Source organism: Lycium ferocissimum, chromosome 9 (genome assembly GCF_029784015.1).
Source record: "Lycium ferocissimum isolate CSIRO_LF1 chromosome 9, AGI_CSIRO_Lferr_CH_V1, whole genome shotgun sequence".
Classification (NCBI taxonomy): domain Eukaryota; kingdom Viridiplantae; phylum Streptophyta; class Magnoliopsida; order Solanales; family Solanaceae; genus Lycium; species Lycium ferocissimum.
Window position 1 is genome coordinate 48,961,399 of NC_081350.1, and position 12,674 is coordinate 48,974,072.

Sequence of the window (12,674 nt, forward strand, 5' to 3'; positions counted from 1 at the left end):
TTTTTGGGGAGAAACCGGACCCGCTCGCGTGTGTCGTCATGGGGGATAATATGTCTAAATGGCCCAAGCAAAACATGGATTTAAATTTTTAAGAAACTTGTAAATTTCCCGCTGGGCAAGTCCCGGTATCTTTCCTTTCGGAAAATGGGCCAATGTCCATTCGACTCCCCCGGGTGGACTTGGTATCAATCAGGGGGCCCGGTTCTTGTCACGCCCAAACCCCGGGACGAACCCGGGAGGTTTTTTGTGGCCAAAGCAAACCCAAAGCCGGGATAAACATGATATCAAAACATAATAATTTATAAAAAAAAACTCACTTTTTGATTAACTAAAAGTCCCCCGAAATATCATAATGGGGAAAATACTTAGACAATCGAACATTCGAAAGTACCCAATGGCTAAACCAAACAACAAACAGAAAAGGCTAACATAATAAATACCCGGCCAAAAATTTATGAAACTCAAAAAATTTTTGAATAAAAATCTAAAAAACCACGGCGGATGATCGACAACGCCCGAAGGAATTTTGGGCTCGCAATAGCTGATACGTGCACTCTAAATAGCCGAGTCGTCAACGTATATCGTTACTGCGACGCAGACGGATGCCCCAACAATAAAAAGGGACATCGAAGACATTTGAATTGTCGCGGTATGTAAAGCAAGCCCAAAATAAAATCGAAATCGAAACGGCCGATAAAATGCGTAATAGCAAGGAAGTAGAGTTATGAATACTCCCTGCTCGTATACGAATCGTATTATCTGTGTTTGTATATGGGGCCTCGGCCCGATAATAAATACACGCAGTATGGCCTCGGCCTAGTAGTGCGTCGGTCAATGGCCTCGGCCATGTGTACGTATACACAAGCTGTGCTCGTGCCCTCGGGCAAAATCACATATGTATAATTATGGTTAATTAATAGGACCGAGACCATAATAACAATGACAATCTTTGACTGAAATAGACGTGCCGGACCGAATTAAAAACCTTGAAAGCATGACGTCGAATTTCTAGGCGAGACTCGTGGTAACAATACATAAGTCTATAAAGATTACGTCTTTGAGTTCATGATATTCAAATTGACAACCATGAACGATTCTCAGAATCGTAACCCTAGAAGATAACGATTCCATATCATATCATGAAACTAGGGCTAAACTATATTAAGTCAAATCACAAGTATGAAGAATGAGGCGTAGGGAGAATCATGAACATTCACTAACGTAGATAGTTAGCCTCACATACCTTAATTCCAGCCTTTGAGCGAAATACAATGTTCGTCGCCCCTTTCAACTTTGATCTATATCAATACAAGCCAAAGGGATTCTATATTAGCAATAATATTCATGCTTTGGTCATCTAAGCATTTTATCAAACACTTAGTGGGCATAAAGCTCCACAATCTCCATTAATGGTGTTCTTCACCCAATTCATTCTATTACTTCTAGGTGATTCTACAATCTCAATTATATGTAATTAACATCATTCTCCATCACCCATATCATTATAACAATCTCAAGTCAACAATCCAAAACTCTAGCATAGTTTATATAATCCCTCTTTATCAAACCCATTTACTATTCTCCCAAGAACTCATCAATTCACAACTATACATGATTAGAGAGTAGAAACATTACCTTTTTGAAGTCCAATCCTCTTGAATTCGGGTTCTAGGGTTTCCACATCCAACAAAAAATGTTCCAATCCTAACTCTATGGATTAAGAGTTTACTCGAAGTTAGAAAGGGATTAGGGACTTAAATTCACCCTAGAATCATGATAAAAACTTACCTTGGGAGATCTTGAGGTTTGGGACTTGTTCTTCTTGACTTTAGGTTAATTTTTCGTGAATGGGGTGCTGGGGAAATAAACCCCAAACCTTAAATATAACTTAAAACGCGTAAACCGACCTTTTGACCCGAAACCGACCCGTTTCGCGATGGTTCCGCGATGCGGGACCATCGCGCAATGTTACGTAGCTCAATACTCGGACTTGCCGATCAGCCCGCTGATCTTGGGACTCTCACTGCCCCACGCGTCCGAAATAGCGATGAGTCGATTGCCGCACGATGTTCGGTAAAATGGACATACCTTCTTGTACACAGATCCGTTAAAGGCCCATAATATACCGTTGGAAAGCTATTTCAAAGGGCTACAACTTTAATCAAGGAAGTTTTCCCAAATTCATAACAGAGATTCACGAAAGTTGGCTGGAAGGCAGACGTATCGAAAACTTAGCCGATTCGATAGGATTTCAAGTGCCTTACTATTAGCCATATTGAGACGATCATATCTCCTTGCTCCGATCTCTGATTGGCTTGGTCTTTATATCGTTAGAAAGGTATTTCCACATACTATAACTTTCATTAAGGGTACTTTCCCAAATTTCAAACTCGATCAAGGGGTTATCGGGCCGTTCAGTAGGTGTATCAACCATTTTCGCAAAACGTTCAAACCTTCAGTTTTTCCGCTAAAACTCTAATGCTATGAGTCTAAACTTAGTTCCAAGATGCAGGGTGTTACATCTCGGTACTCCGAACTTTAACTCGTCATCTAGTGTGTCCCCGTTCCGATCTTTCGAAGATTAGGGATCGGGATCCGTGATTGTTATTTGACATTCTTCCCCTTCGGTCTAATGGAGCACCTGGCTCTTAGCAAATTCTTCGACCGCGAACATTTCTTTCGCGCCTCGTGTTCACCACGGACGGTTTTGATAGCTTCTCGGGGTCGGGAACTTCGACATCGATGCATAGTCGAAGGACCGCCCTTACGAGATGAATCCACGGTACGCCGGCGGTGCATTATATCCCATATCACCTTCTGTCACATAAAATTTGATCGCATAACACATACATGCGCGTTGGTAGAATGATCTCGCCTTTGGTCGTTTCGCATGCCATGTTGAATCCATTAAGGACTCGGATGGCGGGCACGATTCGATTTGGTAGCCCTGTTTGGCGTTTTGACTCTCCATCGGATGATATGGCCAAGGCTGCAGGTGTCCGGCCTGCGTTTAATTCTAACATTATTGACAAGGATAGAGATTACCAGTGCGTCATTATGTGGTTGCGCGATGCCTTCCATGTCTCGTCATCGAATGTGATGGCACCCTCGGGGTCATCGGCTCTGGACATGCTTTTCCTCGTTATGGAGATCTGTGCGCTTCATCGGGCCCCACGGGAACGTCGTCTCCTCCCATGATCATGTGTATCACACAGATGAGGCTCTTCCGGTCTATCGGCTGTTTGAATCCAGTTTTTAAAATGGGTTTCGCTCGTTCACCAAGAATTCTCGAAGATGCCCACCGAACCAGACGGGCCCACCTCCCTTATCGTCGACAATCTTCGGTTCGGTGACCGTGAGTATGATGATCCCCGCAAATAAGGCTTTTGTCCCGCTTCTCCGGTCGGATTGGATGGGCCTCGGATGCCTCGTTTCTTTATTAGGCTAACGACGCATTAAGGATGCTATATCGACGCAAAAGTTATACTCGGATAACCTTGGAATCTCTCTCGTTTCCGAAATTCTTTCGACAGCGTTTTTGTTAACCAACCGCGGTGGTTTGGACCTCGATCGCTCCTTGTCATCTTCTATCAATTTTGCCCGATTTAGTGTTACGCCCATTTCCTCTTCGATCGAGCGGATCTGGTAGTCGTCTATAGGATGATCGGAATCTTGATCCACCACTCTTCTTTCGTATGATCGATTCCTTTACCCGAGTGCCACGACACCGAAGCGGCCCTCAAAATCTTATCGTCTTCGACTCTTATTTTTCGGCCGATATCAGTGATTATGCCACCATCAATGACGATTAGCTTTACTCCATCAAGTTTTATTTCGCTTCGATCGAGGTGATTGATTTCCTTGAATTCGGTGAAAGCCGCCCGCCCAATCGTCCGTGACCGGTGGCAAGTCCATGCGGCTCCATTTGAAATAGAGCCACAGCTCGCGGAGGGCCTCGTCGTCTCGTTGCTTGACGTTGAACAGATCGACTTTCGGGTTTCGACTTTGATAGCCGGCATAGGCCTTAACGAAAGCATCACATGCAATGAATCAATCGAATGCTCGGGCAAGTTATACCAAAAAGCATGGCTCCCTTGTGGTTTCTCAGAATTTCTTAAGTAGCACCGATTCCCGTTCATCATCGGGGAGATCGTTGTCCTTGATAGCGCATGTATATGCAGTTACATGCTCATTCGGGTCGGTTATCCCGCTGTATTTCGGGATATTGGGCATGCGAAACCTTTTGGGGATTTTTATTGGTGTCGCGCTCGGCGGGAACGGCATTTGAACGAACTTTCGAATCGGTCCGGCCCCTTCGACGGGCGGAGCCCACAGTATTTGATCGACCTCGAATTATAGTTCTCACCTTCTTATCGTTCCGCCTCTATCTTCTTTTCACCGATTCAACTCGTTTGGTCAATTCCATGAGCATTCTTTTCAATTCGATATTTTGCCCAGCGAGTCCATCAAAGCACTCGGCGGACCTCGCCTTTCCCGTATCTTGGGTCGGTCCCGATGGAGCAACATCGAGTGCTCCATTCCGATTTTGCAATTGGACTATGATGCGACCTCTTGGCTCGCAACCGAGGCCATGGCCATATCTAATCGGGTTACGGCCAGCCGCAAGATGGCTCCGTTAGCCTCACCGACCGGCATATTTCCCACCGATGAACCGACTTGAGCTGGATTAACGGGGGGGGGGGGGCGTCGTGGTCCGGTGCATCACCGCCGTCATGCTCGTGATGGCTCGGTTCCACTTGGAAGTTGACAGAATGTGAATCCGACATTTCCTGTATACCTGAAATCAAACCCTAAAGAACAAGTGTAAAATATCGAGTTTGAACACGTTGTTATATTGAACCGCCCGCTAATATCTAAGGCCCACGGTGGGCGCCAACCTGTTTAACCTTGAAAATACGTTTACGCTTAAATTTATATGAGGTGCCTAAGATACACGGCTAAATTCAATTAAAGATTTGAAATGCTGCGATATACAATGGAACGAACAAATAATCGAATCTAACCAAATACCGATTCGCGTGACCTCGGGAGAACCGAGGTCGGTATCCTTTTGTTACGAGCTATCAAGAAACGCAATCGAAGTAAAATTCAAGAATCGTATGGGAAATGATACTATATTCTTTATGACTATTGATGTGAATCCTTTCTCTTCGTGTTGCCAACCCCTTTCATGAATGGGGGCCTCCCTTTAATTATATAGTAGGAATTTCAAACCTAATACAATTCTAAATAAAGCAAGTAAATGCTGGTGACAAACAATCGCCGGGATTGACGCCGGAATATCCGGGGATGGCGGATATTTCGATTAACTTCACGATTAATGGCGTCGATCATCCTTCCGTTATTACCTCCGTTCGGCCCGCCTCGAGCTCCTCGATCCCGGTGAGGTGGTCGTGCTTCACCCGAGCGTAATCATAACAACGGAAAACCGAGCGTACTTGTGTCCTCGGTTTTACCCGTATACAAATTTACAATTTTTCGTTGGAGCTCCCACCATTTTTTTCTTCAACTATGTCCCTCTCGAATGAAAGCTACTGAAGGTATAATTGGATCTTTTCAAATTTTCAAGGGTATATATTTTTGTTCGATAATAAAATTAAGTTCATGGAATTAAAAGCATTTAAGTTTGTTTATCCTTGTAGCACACACTACTAAAAAAAACAGGATTTTTAAACAAAAAAAAATGGCAATTTCGGACCTCATGAGGTCGGTTTTGGGCAAAAAACGACCTCAAAACAGACCTCAAAATCAGGTCGGAAAATAAGTGGGTGGTCGATTATTACCGACCTCGAGGTCGCACAAAAAACCGACCTCATGAGGTCGGTAATGTTTTTTTAGTCGGTAATTAATTAAATAAAATACCGACCGAATTTATTAGTGGATCATTAAATTATATTAATAATATAATGATATGAGTTCCGACCTCCGAGGTCGGTAATTTATATGAATATATGATATATTGTTTTAGATTTCCGTCGTCATGAGATCGATATTTTATAATTTTTCCAAAATATTTGCAAGAACCCGACCTCATGAGGTCGGTAATTTGTAATTTTTGGGAAATTTTTTCAGAAAACCGACCTCATGAGGTCGGTAATTTGCAATTTCTATATATAATTTTGCGAAAAACCGACCTCACGAGGTCGGTAATTTGCAATTTCTAGATAATTTTGAGAAAACCGACCTCGTGTCGGTAATTTTCTGCTTTTTGGGAATATTTTTCATAAAACCGACCTCATGAGGTGCATGGTAATTTCTTGGAAAATTTTGTAAAAAACCGACCATGAGGTCGGTATTCGTAAAAAATTGGTAGGATCCAGTTGTTATTCCTACCCCTCGTCAAGATGAAAACAATTTTATATTCAACTAAAACCAGCTCAAATAGTCGCCAACAATTCACCAAACCTACCGAAAAACATAAAACATTAAGCTACTTTAACAAACACATATATTACAACCAACAATACGTCAAATTCAATTCGAAACTACTTCAAAGTTGAATCAAAACGTCATTCAAACATTCTGAAGAGACATTAAGCTACTTCAACATTCGCAAACAACTACACAACATTAAACTACTTCACAACCTTTGCAAACATCCACAAAACATTAAACTAATAGATCTCTACACTAAGTTAGTCTACAATATTAGACTACGTTAGTCTACAACATTAGACTACTTCCCCTCGCAAAATCCACAAAACATTTACACAATCCACAAATCCACCACAACATTAACATTCAAACATGCCTTTGTGTGTTTGACACGTGAGTCCCATCACCATCCGCACCATTAGATTGAGTATGGGGTTACGAGCATCATCGTTGTCACACCCCAACATCCCTAGGGTGTGATGGGCACCCGACCCCTTATGCCAAGCGAGCCAAGCGAACCCACAAACTCTTATTACGTACATAATTTCCTCGGACTGCAAATCGAAGTAAAAGTGAAATACATGGTACATTTTTCGGAAATATACATATTTTTTTTTTTTCTTTGTAAATTTCAAACCAACCAAATCAGAATTACGCGGACTTTATAACATAATACAAAACAACACATCGGCTGATGGAGCCGCTTATTACCCGACACACCATGCCCACGACTGCGTACTGCCGCAAAGCCACTAACATCATTCGGTCTTAAACCATAACATATACTATACTGACTCGCGGCATAGTCCTCCGAGGAACAAATGGAGTTTGCCACCATCGCTCGGGATATCTTCTATAATGTCTTCAACTCGTCTGGGAGTACCGCGCGGGTATTAAACGCGTACCCGAAGAAAGGGGGTCGGTACGAAAAATGTACCGAGTATGTAAGGCACCGAAATAAAATGCAGAATCATAGCCAAAAAAAGAAAACTCTCTACGAACTAGTAAGACCTGTGAAAAGTCATCAATACGTTTCCTTTTGTGTAACAAAGTAGTAGATCTCAAATCATAATTCAAATACATATACATATACATACTTATGCACGTAACGTGTCCCGGCCCTTTAGCGAGGGACTCGGTGAATAAAGTCGGGCATATCGTTACCACATACCCTTTTATACATATAACGTGTCCGGCCTGTTGTGAGGGACTCGGTAGATGGAATCACACATATCAATATCATGTATAGCATATGCATATAACGTGTCCCGGCCCTTTATTACGGGACTCGGTGGATAGAATCATCTATGTCACATCAAATGTCATGCATGTATGTAACGTGTCCCGGCCCGCCAGTGAGGGACTCGGCAGATAACATGTCCGCCCTTCGTCAAGGGACTCGGTGAGGGGATCCGGCCTCGGATCGGGCGCCGTCATCACATACGTGTCCCGCCTCTGCCGGTGGGTCTCGGTGAACAATGCGGGAGTACGCACGAGAACATGTCCCGGCCGGGGACTCGGTGAATAGACATATAGGGACTTGCACGAATGTAGTAGTGCGAAACCATATGCATACAAATCAAGACTCAAGACATACACACTACCGATACCGAAGATTCACTTGAAGGTAAATACGGCCCCTTTCCCCGAAAAACCAAAAACATCGGGGGTTTAGGAAAAACCCTATCAGTTTTATGGTTATTCATACAAAACCCCTTCCTTAATTTTTTCATTCCCAAGGAATCGAATTCTTACAAAATACTTTTATGGGAAAAAGACCCGAATTTTCCCAATGGGAAATACTTTTATCCCAATCCCATGTGGGAATACTTGTTAAAAAAATACGGTATCGAAGTTTTACCAAAATACTTATGCCGAAATACTTAGGGGGGCCCCGATAAGTCCAAACCCCAAAAACTCTTCGCTTTCAAATCCCTTATTTGATTTTTACAAAAAATTTCTTATATCTTTTAAAAATTCCCCACGGAATATTCACTAAAAGGTCTTATTTTAAAAATACTTTTTATCAAAATATTATTCAACAAAACTCCCCCAAATGCTTCTTCAAAATGCTAAATCAAAATGTTCAAAACCGGAATTAAAAGGGAAGGTGCGTATATATCGGATTTTAAAAAATTTTAAATTATTGAATAATAAATCAATTTTAACCTTTGGGGTTCTAAATGCTTGTATGGGGGGAATAAAACGAACCCCTCCTTTTCAAACAAAGGTTCCCTTTGATCATCGGCAAATCGTAAATTGGGGCCCAAAGAAGAGGAATCGAAAGGTGGGCCCACCTGGGGTTTTTCGAGGTGGTGAACATGAACGCAAACATTAAATTTCCATGGGTCACCCCGAAATTTTTTGGACTTTTCCGTTTTTTAAAAAATTACAATTTGATCTTTTTTCCAACCCAAAAATGAATAAATTTTATTAAAAATAGAAAAAAAGGGGGGCCCTGGTTTTATGAAAAATTGCCCCCAAAGGCTAAATTTTTCCCAATTTTAAAAGGACATGAAAAAAGAAGAAAAACCCAACTCCTTTTCCCCCCTTTTTTCCCAAATTCAATTTAAAAACCCTAAAAATCGAAATGGCCCAACTTTGCCAAACTTAATTAAAGTTTTTTAAGTTAAATCTTGAATTAGCATTTGTCTACAGAAATTTTTCACAACAAATAAGCAATAAATGCTGATTCTCGTAGAATTTAACAATAACAAACCAAAATGAATGAAACTCGCCACATTATCAATAACAACACCATTCACACCATACAGCAAGGTTTATGTTACCAATATACAACTTTCACAATAGTTCACAATCGGTTTCAACTCCACTCAATCATCCAACACCTTCATTTTCATCACATAATATCACAACAACACACATATTAACAACATTGTTTTCACAATTAAAGAAACGACGCCAAGATCATATTGGGCTTCAAATCACCCCATAATCATTCCAACATCAATTTAAATCATCAAATTCTCATTTTTAAATGCGTATACATATATCGGACAACAATCAAATTACCACGTAGAAACTTATTCATTTTTCTTACACAATATGTAATATACCACTACCAACACTAACACGCTCAAGCTTATAGTTTCCATACATTTTTCATCATGGAATTCACAACACAACAACAATCAAACTACTACATGAATTCAATCCAATTGTTCCCACACCCATACCCCATTCCCAAGCCACCTTTCCACATTTCCAACTTCAAGCAATTATTAAACTTTCATTTCCAATATAGAGTTCACAACATCCACAACTAGAATATTATAAAATCAATCTGTATCGCTTGATACTAACTACACATACACACGGCCACACATGACAAGCAACATACAAATACCATGCCAGCCTCCATATTCTCATTAGTTTTATCCTTTCCACATTCCACAACATAAACAAAGCTTTCAATATACAAAAATTAAATACCTTTCTTCTTTATCTTCTTCACTTACAATGTAAATAGAAATGACGAAACGGATGACTTATCTTCCGAAACAATTATGCCACGTTGTAGGGGACCCTGAATTAGTAGGAATACCCACAAGCAAATAATTTTTTGGAACAAGTTTCCCCGTACAAATTTCCATGGGGTTGGCCGAACCCCATGCTCTTCTTGCTTTCTTCTTCTTCTTTTTTTGTTCTCTTGAATAATGAATTTTTTTTGTCTTACCACACAGTAAACTCTATATATATATATATATATATATATATATATATATATATATATATATATATTGTAGGCATGTGGGGGGCATTTATGCCCCATTTCTGTAAAAATTCCTAAAGAAGATTTTTATTTGTCATCATTTTCTTTCTTTTCTTTTTTCTCACATGGCCAATATGGCCCTTTTAGTGAATTTTTCAAGCTTTGTGAAATTCTGCTTTGCCCTCGACTTTCCTCAATTTTACCATTTCGCCTAATACCTTCCAATATTATTTCCATTGGCCATTTTGCAAGTTTCTCTTTTTACCTTGGTCTTTCCCAATATTTGGCACTACACCAATGTCTACAAATAATATTCTAACAACTTGTTCATTAAGATAACTTAAAAATAATCTTGTCCTTAACACACGACAATTTTCCTTTAATTATCCGAATGTAGGAAATACGGGATATAACAATTAGACCCGAGGGAATCCCCCTCGAAGCAAGTAACGCGTCTGGTGGGCCTCCACTGCACCGTCCAAACCACACGTCCCTCCGCCTCTCCTTTCCTCCGAGGCCGTAGCCGGCTAGATGGCTCGGCCAATCTTTTGCTCCATGGCCATAGCACTCACTCTATAGAACGACTCGGTATTGGAAGAATGTGGCCTTCCCGAGCGACCGGTAGTTGACGAAATGCACGATGTGGCATTTGACCAACGGTGCGTCAAACCTAGTGGGACCACCAACCTCTCAAGCCACCTTTTCCTCTATTTGTTCTTCTACATCGATTTGTGTGTTGGGTGGGGTAGCACGAAGAAACACCGCCTTTGAATGTTGATATGATTCTAATAAAAGGTAAAATTAAAACCAACTTAAATTAGGTATTCAAACAGAAAAAAACTATCAAATTAAGAAAAACTTTAATTTAAATATCTTGTCTAGGATGTTTATAACAAGATTAACTAATAACTAGGTTATTCTTGTTTGGTTAGATAGTGAAATATGAATTAAAAGAATAAATAATAATCGAAAATTACATTTTGCACACAAGATGTCTATTTGATGCGTACAACCTTCTTTGTGGTGTAAGAGGTAGGAACATCACTAATTCAAGAACCCTTCTTTCCCGCTACGAGTTCGCATTAAACGGCTCTTCCACAAAACTTACAAGATTCTAGACCTTCGTCATCCTTATAGTATAACATGCATCCATTTTCACAACAATCAATTCTCGACTCGACGAGAGTCCTAACTTAGACACTAATCTTTTTGCCTTATAGTAATTTTCGGGTATCTACAGAAATTCGGATCAACTAATGCATGATAAGGCCAATCACAGCTTCCATTGCACCTTAAGGAACATTTCCATCTACTTTGATGCTTAATAATCAAAAAGCAATAGATAATTGAGAGTGGGGACTCCCGTCGTATAAAAGTGACCTAGCGTATTTTTCAACCTGCTCAAAAAAACGACTAGCTTCCGTTTGGAGCTTCTTCATCATAATTCTTAGGATTCAAAATCGGAATGCATCCCAAGCATCTTGAACCATGTCGTGCATTTAGAATTTTGGACATTAGGTTCAATCGCCCTACTACTTTCACCAACAACAAAGTTTTGAAATCTACCAAAACTACTATCCGTTTCTCTATGACTAGTCCCCTTGTTTTAGCCTAATCTTTTTCAAAGCGAGTCTACTGTAGAGATGAAGCCTAACAATCTGGTGTCACCATAATTCTTACATTTACAATTCACACAAGGGCACCTAACCAAACCATGACTTAGAAAGTTTCAAGTGTCATTGCATAGTCAACTTTCAAAGCATCGACACCATCTACAAATTCTTGCCTCATCCCCCTGGCCGTCATTTATCCTATTATACATCACTACGAGATTATCTACAATAAAATAACACAAACTCATCAATGCTTAATAATTCATTTTTTGCTAATAAATACAAATCACTAGGTTTTTTTTTTTTAGAGAACCGTAGGTTTCTCAATAATTCTAGCTACTTCATAATTTAATCTAGAAAATTTCAAAATTAAGGACTTATTCTCGACTTTTTCCTAAAGATAAGAATCATAGCTTTGTAGACTACTTGAACATCCATTATTTTCTTTACAATTCAACAACTATAATATCCTTCATTAATTGTTTTTCTTTATATATATATATATATATATATATATATATATATATATATATATATATATATATATATATATATATATATTTGTCAAAGTCCTACACCAACTTTTACTAATATGACAAAATGGTCTCTTTGTTTTGACAATGACACATAAGTCTGGATTAAAAATGTATATAGTAAAGTGACAAATATTATGAGCCAAAGTAGACTTTATCATGTGATGAATTTCGCATACCCCATTGTTGACGGGCGTGAATTCAAGTACAGGTAATTTTATTCAAGATTTCACTTTGTAAATAAAAAACAATTACAGAATACAAACATCACGCAGAATTCACTTTTGCAAATCGAAACAATAGGCAAACTTTTTTTAGATTGTCAAATCTGAAACAAGCTTTTATATATATATATATATATATATATATATATATATATTATTATTATTATTATTATTA

General features: G+C 39.6%; 1 long non-coding RNA gene across 1 annotated transcript; it reads right to left on the reverse strand.

The window, feature by feature from the left end:
- Positions 1–6,489: 6,489 nt before the first annotated feature.
- LOC132029331 (uncharacterized) lies at positions 6,490–10,850 on the reverse strand. The gene is made up of 2 exons (XR_009407771.1): positions 10,800–10,850; positions 6,490–6,635 (listed from the first exon to the last, which is right to left on the reverse strand). It is a non-coding gene; the product is annotated as an uncharacterized LOC132029331 (long non-coding RNA).
- Between the last annotated feature and the right edge of the window lie 1,824 nt (positions 10,851–12,674).